Consider the following 9,232-nt stretch of genomic DNA (forward strand, 5'->3'; position numbering starts at 1 on the left):
ATGGCATGAGGCCCATTCTTCTCCTCGGCGGTGGCGGCGGCGGCAAGCGAAGGACGCTGAAGGCGAAATGGTGAGAGATCGCATCACCGGCTCTCGTAGCTGCTTCCTCGAGCTCTCCTTGCTTGGATCGGACGCGTGCTAGCCGATCGCCTGTGGGTTTGTGCAGGGTAAGGGTACGGGGAACTTCGGTAAGCGCTGGAACAAGACGCACACGCAGTGCGTGCGCTGCCGCTGCGGCCGCCGCAGCTTCCACCTGCGGCTAACCCGCGGCCCGCATCCGCAAGTGTAAGATCCCTTGGTGCTCTCTCCTTTCCTGGCCAGTTTCCTTACGATTGATAGATTTGACAGTGACTGGATGACCAATTTGACGGTGGCTGGGACTGGGTAGTATGGGTGGATATCAATGCAGACTCGACGTAAGAGCGAGAGATTGTGTCTGCTGCTCGATGAAATCGCACGCCAACTCTGTGATTAAGTTGTCTAGGGTTTGGCTTGATTTGTAGCTGTTACTATTTGTATGTCGTGTCTAACTATGTAAGATTGAACTTGTAGTTTTCATGAAATTAATTACATTATGTTGGCACTGCTGCAATACCATATTACCTTGCTTATGAATTGTTTGATAATATGCTGTCCATATATGTGGATTTGTGTCTGTCTCTTTGAACTGCCGTTTATTCATGTTGCGTTTGTATTTTGACTCCAAGGAGCTGATATGTTCAGTCATTGTTTTAATCGTTATTCAGTAGTTATATGGTTAATATGCCTAATTTTCATGGCATGATGCTACCTCATCTTTTATGCTTATTGATTTAACACATCAGTAGCTGTTCTTGTATGATTTATGAGAAGTCGCTCATAGAAGACCTAGCTAAGTAGGCAGATCACATGTTTTGTTGCTTTGGTTAGGTATACACATTTTTCTCCTAATTTTCATGCAGTTCTGGTGCCTTATTGTTTCTTGGAAAACAGACAACTACAGTGTGAAGGCCATTAGGAGGAAGACCACCGGCACAGGGAGGATGAGGTACCTTCGCCACGTGCCACGGAGGTTCAAGAGCAACTTGACTCTCGTTCGGATGGTATGAAGACCAGCCTGAATTTACCGTTCACGGCTGGTTTTTACTGTTTATACTCTCACGGATTCCTCCAAATTTTTCCGAGCAAACAGGGCCACTTAAGGGTAAATTCCTGTTCTCTTTTCTTGTGGCATCCAGTGGTCCACCCTTCGGTTTTTTTGACATTGAAATGCTAAACTCCTGCCCTGGAAACACTTTTCAGGAACCGAGGCCGTATCAAATCTGTTATGCACTTATGCTAGAGTGGGCTGTGGGTCAAGAGACTAGTGTTCCTAAATTGAGAGGCGAACGATGCTTGGTTATGTCATTTCATACCCTGGATGTTAACCCTTCAGTTTTGAATATTGAATCGTACAGATTGTTAAGGCCCCTTTGGCACGGCTCATCCAAAACGGTTTCACCGGTGAAGCCAGAAAAACTGGCTTTTCCCGGCTTCTAGTTCATTTTAACCCCGGCTTACAAAACGGCTTCACGCTACAGTGCCTCGATTTGCGCAAAATAGATGAAGCCGAAACCGGCATAAGCCGTGCCAAAGAGGCCCTTAGTGTCCAGAGTGTTAGCTTTGTCACCCTGTTTACAGAATTGTCTACACATGCCTTTGTGATTCTTTTTGGTTAGCATAATCTTCATGAATCTCCTGTGATGTGATGGTTATGCTTGTTTGAGAAGCTGAGAGTGCATTTTCAATGACTTTTTTGTTTGCAAGGGTTAACTGTTAAAATTGGTGAAACTGTAGCATGGCTGGCTGTCGAAGGTGCTGGCTTAGCTGGTACTAATAACTGTTACAACGCCAAATATGCAGCATCTGCGCTGTGGCCAACTCTGCAAGCAGCCCAAACTCGTCTCTGACCTCTCCTATAATTTTCCCTTAACCATAGCCGACCGTACCCCGTCTGGTAATAACTGATGTTTCTTTCTTCGTTGGACGCCTCCATCCCCAGCCGGCGGGATGTCGGCGCCGCCCGGCAACGTCGACGAATCCCTGTCGTCCCCGTTGCACCTGCTTGAGGTGACGGTCATCTCGGCGCAGGACCTGCACCGGCGGCGGCTGGGCCGCCGCGTGCGCGCGTACGCCGTGGCGTGGGCGGACGCGGGGCACAAGCTGCGCACGGGCGTGGACCACGCGGGCGGCGCCGTCCCCACTTGGAACGACCGGTTCCTGTTCCGCGTCCGACGGCGCCTTCCTGCGCTCCGACACGGCGGCGGTGACCGTGGAGGTGCGCAGGCACGGGCGGGCTGGGCGCGGACCCCGTCCTGGGCGTCACGCGCATCGTGGTGAGCACGTTCGTGCGACCCGGTGGCAGCGTTCACGGCCCGCAGGTGGCGGCGCTACAGCTCCGGCGGCCGCGTTCGCTCCGCCCGCAGGGAATCGTCAATGTGGCCGTCGCGCTGCTGGACGCCGCCCGCGCGCCGCCGCTCTACGGCGTGCCGGGCTCGCCCGACGCCGTCGCCGTCAAGGACCTCGCGATGAAGCGCCCGGCGTCGCTGTGCAAGGTCGGCGAGGTCAGCGAGGAGCCGGGTGTGGACGACGGCCAGCAGGCGCGAAGCAACCCGGAATTGGTCGGTCAGTCCGGGCACCTGGACCCCAGAGGCGCCGCCGTGGAGCAGAAGAAGCTGGAGCTGACGCTGGAGAGGTGGAAGGCGGAGCTGTGGCCTGGCCTCAAGGAAGGCCGACGCAGTGGCAGGCGGAGGCGGCGCCGGGCGGCGTCCTGCTTCCGGGGCAGTGGCGACTGGGACAGGTAACAATGATCGCATGGAGCAGGATGCACGGCTACGGAGAGGGACGATGCATGGGCATGTAAAAAAACTGTAAATTTTCAAGATTTTTTTAGGTTTGCAGCAGTGATTCGGCTTCATTACCTGTTTAATTTAAGTAAATAATAGTAATGTAAAACCCTTGCAAAAAACAATAAAAATGGCCGTCATGGACTCCTCGTTAAGAGGAAAAACCATAGCAGGATATTGTTTTCTTTCTAACTAGGAACAGTAGTCATATTCATCGACAATGGCTGATACAAAACATCACAAGCATCAACTCCCCGTGTCATACAGTAGCTGGGTTTATTTATGCCATTGATAACTCAGTCATTATTGGCGCTTGCAATCTAGGTTTATTTATTACAAAGACCAACAGTTAAGCATTCTTACATAGTTCGGCCTAAAAAAACGATACACAGAGCGGAACCTAGTGACGACTAAAACAAGAAGAACTGACAAAGAGCACCAAACTACATCCCCAGGCTTCACCGAGACCCGCAAAGCTGATCCATTTCCCTTCGAACGTCGCCTTCTCCGTATCATTATCATCGACAAGCAGCGCCATGCTTCTTCCGGTAACGCGGTGGTCCTTCCAATCAGCACCGGTACAACCGTATATATGAATGTGCATGAAGCTAGCTAGCTAGTACCATGCAGGAGTGCAGAAGCTGGTTAAAGGAAAGATTTTGCCGGAATTTCTTGTCTTGCCTGTCTTGGTGATGTGCCCAGACTTGAGTTCAACGGTGAAGATGCTATGATGATAATCGTTTGCACTGATGAAAATCAAGCCAGCGCCTTGAGCAAAGCCGGCCAGATCAAACTCAGTCGAGGGGTCAGCCATGGAGGTTGGGATCATGGTATCAAGCTCGATGACCCTGATACGTGCCCATTCGCCAACGCCAGCGTCCCACGACCACGACCACAGGTGCAAGTTGTAGCCCTCCACGGTGGCGGCTCCCAGCTCGCCATCCCGTGCCGCTGCAAAGATGATGTTTGGTTCTTCAATCTGGGGCGGGGGCGGCGCCTTCATCACCGACAGGGCACCCCCGGCCGCCAGGTCGTACTTGAGGATTCTTCTGCCAAACTCAAGCATGAAGTAGATCGCGCCTGCGGTGACCAGGCCGGGGAGGGCAGGGCCGACGGAGGACTCGACGTCAAGGGTGGTCAGTGCGCCCCACGTGGCAGTCTCCGACGAGTAGACTCTAGCCCATGCCACGCCACCTTCGTCGTAGTCCTCGCCGTGACTTACGCCCGCGATAACCACGAGGAAAGGCCCCCCGCTGCATTCGAGATGGTCACAGTCGCCGCCGTCGGAGGCGGACGCTGAGGCGCAGAGCACCGCAACCGTGAAGTGGTAGTACGGGTCGACGTCCGAGGGTGGGGAGAAGCTCTCGTGATCGCCGGTGACAGGATCCCAGACGGTGAGCGTCGCTAAAGGTGACAGATCTGATAGGACTTCTAGGTGTAGATCTAGCGGGTAAAACATAACTTAGATAAGGACTTGGTTATGTACTTCGCTGGACCGATGTCGTGGCCATGGTGCCGCAGCGATGCTCAGAGTAGAGGAAGCATCGACGTGGAGGCGCGGTCCAGTGGCGGCGGCAAAGGCGATGACGCTTCCCGTCGCTCACAACACACCCTCGAGATCGGTCTAGGGTTAGGTCGTCGGTGGGACGCTAGCGGCTGCGGTCAATCTTGTGTTTCGAGCCCTAGCCCCCACCTCCTATTTATAGTACTGCGCGACGGGGGCCCATTAGCCAGGAGTACGGCTGAGTGCCCCCGATCAGGGCGCGGATTAAGGGCTCAATTGGTCGTTGGGCCAACTTGGTGAAGATCAATCTAACGTTCTTCCCCCTTAATCTCACCTTATGACTTAAACTTAACTTACTTTATCTTTTCCCATTCCATCATAGATCAGTGCATAGAGTGTGCTCTATCGTCACGGTCAGTTGCCACTAGATTAAACAGCTACAATGCACCTCTCTATTTTGAAACAGATTCTCAACTAAGCCCATAGTATCTAGAAATCATAGGCTTTCCGGTAAACCCATGTTGACTGTGTGTTCTCTGAACGCACTGGGTGGTTAGCCTTTGGTAAGCGGATCTGCAAGTACTTGCTTGGTACTCATATGCTCAATGCTTTCAAAAAGATTCTGGATTTTCTCCTTTACAACATATAACTCAATGTCAATGTGTTTGGCAGCACACTTGACCTATTATCTTAAGAGTTAACTATTTTAAATGGTTATTGCTGTTGACTACCATTGTTAAATCTAGGTACAAATTTCCTTAACCTTCTTTTGCATGTTCCTTAAGCCTCATGACAAGCTATACTATGGTATGCATCATTGATGACACCACAACTGTTTCTTTAGAGCTTTTCCACAATAATACTCTAACTGCGAGTGTTAACAACTACTGTGGATTTCACTACACATCTCGCTAAGACTTAACATTTTGTACCTATAACTATTTGAGAGTACTTGTTCTTTCTTACTCAACATGAGGCCTATAATACTCTGCAAAATTGCAAGACATTCTAAACTTAATTCCAGTGATCTATATCTGGACTAGACTTCTACCAAAATATCTTGGATACGTAAGCTACATCAGGGTAAGTTCTTACTCCAATAGCTGAAGCATATGGAACCATGTTTATTTGATCAATCTCATATCGGTTCCAAGAACACTTAAAGTTCCCAAATCTATTACCCTTGACTATAGGAGCAGACGTAGGTCTACTCGCATGCATACTTTATTTCTTTAGAATCTTTTCTAAGTATGCCTTTGCGATAGTCCTAATACCCTTTTTCTTCTATCTCAGGTGAATTTCTACTTCACCAAGATCATTCATATTAAAACTTGAGGACAAGAACTTCTTCTCCAATGGCAGATTAACATCACTACTAGTGAGTAGAATGTCATCTATATACAGGATATGGAAAATGATTTTTTCATTCTTGAACTTTACATAAACGCTATTGTCCTTCTTATTTTCTTTAAACCCAAAACTTTCTCACTATTTCAATAACTTCAAACACTACTGTCTAGAGACTTGTTCAAGCTTGACTGCCACGCAGTCCATCGCTCCAAAGCCTCCAACTTGCCCTTCACGCTTGTAACCGGTCCATCGAGCCAAGCCATGTCTTGATCTTTCTCCACCTTGATCACATGACTCAATGTCATGTCTCATTTGCAATGAGCTCCTTCATCATCACATGTGTGAGCTTTGCAACATCTCCAAGCCATTTTCACCTTCATGGCATATGTTGCTCACATACATGTACCTATGGACTAATCACCTGTGTATCTCACATAAACATAATTAGTCCACCTAGGTTGTCACTCAATTACCAAAACCACACAAGGACCTTTCAATCTTCCCCTTTTTGGTAATTGATGACAACTCTACAAAGATATGGAAATTAAGCTCTTTTGGATTCATGTTGCTTGCCCAAGCAATTTTACCATGTGAAAATAATTTTGGACAGGTACCACAAACCTGAAATGGTAGTATTAGCTCCCCCTACATATGTGCTAGAGTGTTTGATTTGAAGCTCGCACATATGCATAGATTAAAATTATGGGAGAGTAATTACTACTAAATGATGCTAAGGTGTATAGAATAAATCTTTAAAGCGTGTACTAATCGGATTTGCACCTTTAAGTTCATCCTTAGCACCATGGTTAGCTAGATATCACTTGAAAATAAAAGCACTAGATGCCTTGTGAGATCAACATTAAAAGCAAGGTACTAGTCTAGCTATCATCCTATGCATACTAGTTATCAAATCATCATTCAAGTTCTACAACTAGCATACACCCACACAAGCATGCATATTGAATTTGAAAGCTTATGCAATACAAGCAAGCACATGAATATGCACATATCAAATGCAATCAATCAAAGTTCATGAGCTTGCTCCCCCTACTTGTGTGCTTCTCTTATCTAAGAATTTTGATCCATCTCTTTTCTTCAATGTTGCTCCCTCTTTGTCCATGTCCATGTCCAACCTCTACTTCTTTGAGCTTTTATATCTTATCTCTCCCCCTTGTACAATCTCAATCTCAAAGATTTCATATCTTTGTACAATCTCTCCCCCTTTGTCATCAATTTCCATAAAAGGTGTGCTTCTTATTGATACAAAGGTATGCATTTAGGATAGTTGGTTGAGGCTTGAATCTTGCATTTTTTATGGACATCACTTGATTGTTGGAATGACACCAATTGTAGATACCACTTGTAACTTGTACCACTTGTATCTTGTGTAGGGCTTTTTGAGATACCACACATAAGATTTTTTATCTTGAGATCAATTTGTGGGACACCTCCCCCTATGTGATAGCATGGGTCATCCATTTAATACACTTGAGCTCTTGTAGGTGAAGGATGCATTTTTCATTTGATGATCACTTAAATTTGAGGATCACTTGTGGAACCATCGTCTTGCATGATTGATACCATGTGTAGATGTGACACCACTTGAAAGAATCTTTCAGTATGGAACCACTTGTTGGATTTATCAATAAAAACCATTTCTTGAATATTTTCTATCTTCATGAGTACCACTTATAGGATATCACTTGAGAGTTAATCTAGACATCATTTGTAGATTCTTGATTAAATGCTTGAGTCTAGATACCACTTGAAACAAACAAACTAGACATCCATTTGCATTATTGTCTTGTGCTTGTACTCTTATCACTGTCATGAGGTTCTTTGATTAACTTGAACTAAATTGATTTGCCTAAGCTTTCAAGTCCGGTTTAAACCAATGACAAGCTTCTTCACACCTCTTGCAAGGGTTGTCTTACCAATGTTGTATTTGTCACTTGTTAGCAATCCAAATTAGATCAAGTACTTGGGATCACTAGCTCATAAATAAATTCATATAATAACCACTAGATCAAGTAATAATTCAAGCAATAGTGGTAGGTTATAAATTTAAATATTTTATTTGTTATGCATGATCCTATGAAGCATGTACTATATGCACTAACCGCATACTAGTAAGGGATGAAATGATCATGCATATTACAATGATACCTTTGCTATGTTGGAGTAGAGGATAGTCATATAGATTCCAATTCATTACTCCAATAGCAATGTAAAGACCAATAGATACCATTTTGAATTCCATTCTTCACCCATATGAAATGAATACCACTTATGATCAAGTGCACTTTCTTGTTGTGGTTGGCTTGCTTCATCCTTTGATCAGTGCTTGCATGAGAGAACTATTTGGAATACCACTTAAAATAATATGATTAGCTCTCTTTTGGGTGTTGCTTGCTTTTCTTAATCAACCCTTTTGATTGCTTCAACTAAGCATCTCAAATGCTCCTCGGATCACCACTTCCATGTTAGCCTTCTAAGTACCACACTTAGTTCACCTACACATAGGCGGCAAGCCCCTACACTAGGGAGAAGTGACCTCTCTTCAAAGAACCATTCTTGATACTCACTTGAAATAGCTTGATTGATTGATCCAAGTGATGGACTTAACCTGATGAGTAACCTTAATTCCTTCTTTAAGTTATTTTCTTTCTACTTGTTTAAGTCATTTTCTTTCTACCAAATGATCTCTAATCATATCTAGAACTTAAACTTTATCTTCAACTTGAGTTTGATCTTGATCTTCATCTTGAGTACCAAAAGTGTGCAAAGTACACTCCACAATCAAATAGCCTTGTACTCATATCTTGTCATGCTTTTAGATCATCTCAAAACCAAACTTAGGTGCCTCAATTACTTATAAACATGTTTCCAACTTGAGGACCTTTCAATCAAAGTGACTCTAGATCAATCAAATATTTGTCACTTTTCTAGCAGATTTTGTTCTCTTCAAAGAAAAATACATATGTCCCAAAGTACAAATCTAAATGTCACGAAATTTGATGGAGATGTGATTAACTAAGTTATCTAGCAGCTGTAAAAATTTAAGCTTCCTTTGACTTCTAGATTGCTACCAGATTTCAATTCTTCCACCACTGCTACATGCTGAAAACTGCTGCACTATAGCTGATAAGATCCACTCTAAAACCAAAGCATTTCTTATCCAATCCTCATGAAAGTATTATACCATAAGTCTAGAGCATGTACACAAAATTTCATGCCAATCCAAAAAGTTTTGATCACTCAAACATGGCTAAGATCACAGCTAGCTTAGATTTTCAATATAGGACATATTTCAATCACTTGAGCTATACTTCATCAAGTATGAATCAAACTTGAAACCAACTTGTTTGAATACTTTCACAAGACATAAATCCATTCATTCCACTTACTAAATATCATCTCACAAATTTATCCAACACAAATCAATCCAAACTTGATTACTCAGCAATTATCCATTCAATCAACTCATAGCAAGCAACATTGCATATTTATCCAA

General features: G+C 44.8%; 1 long non-coding RNA gene and 1 pseudogene across 1 annotated transcript; both read left to right on the forward strand.

Moving 5' to 3' along the window:
* The first annotated feature begins 67 nt into the window (after positions 1-67).
* Positions 68-1,702, forward strand: LOC136475180 (uncharacterized). The gene is made up of 3 exons (XR_010763113.1): positions 68-285; positions 973-1,183; positions 1,282-1,702. It is a non-coding gene; the product is annotated as an uncharacterized lncRNA (long non-coding RNA).
* A 101-nt stretch (positions 1,703-1,803) lies between these two features.
* Positions 1,804-2,921, forward strand: LOC136475181 (uncharacterized; annotated as a pseudogene).
* The last annotated feature ends 6,311 nt before the right edge of the window (positions 2,922-9,232 follow it).

Source organism: Miscanthus floridulus, chromosome 8 (assembly GCF_019320115.1).
Source record: "Miscanthus floridulus cultivar M001 chromosome 8, ASM1932011v1, whole genome shotgun sequence".
NCBI classification, from domain to species: domain Eukaryota; kingdom Viridiplantae; phylum Streptophyta; class Magnoliopsida; order Poales; family Poaceae; genus Miscanthus; species Miscanthus floridulus.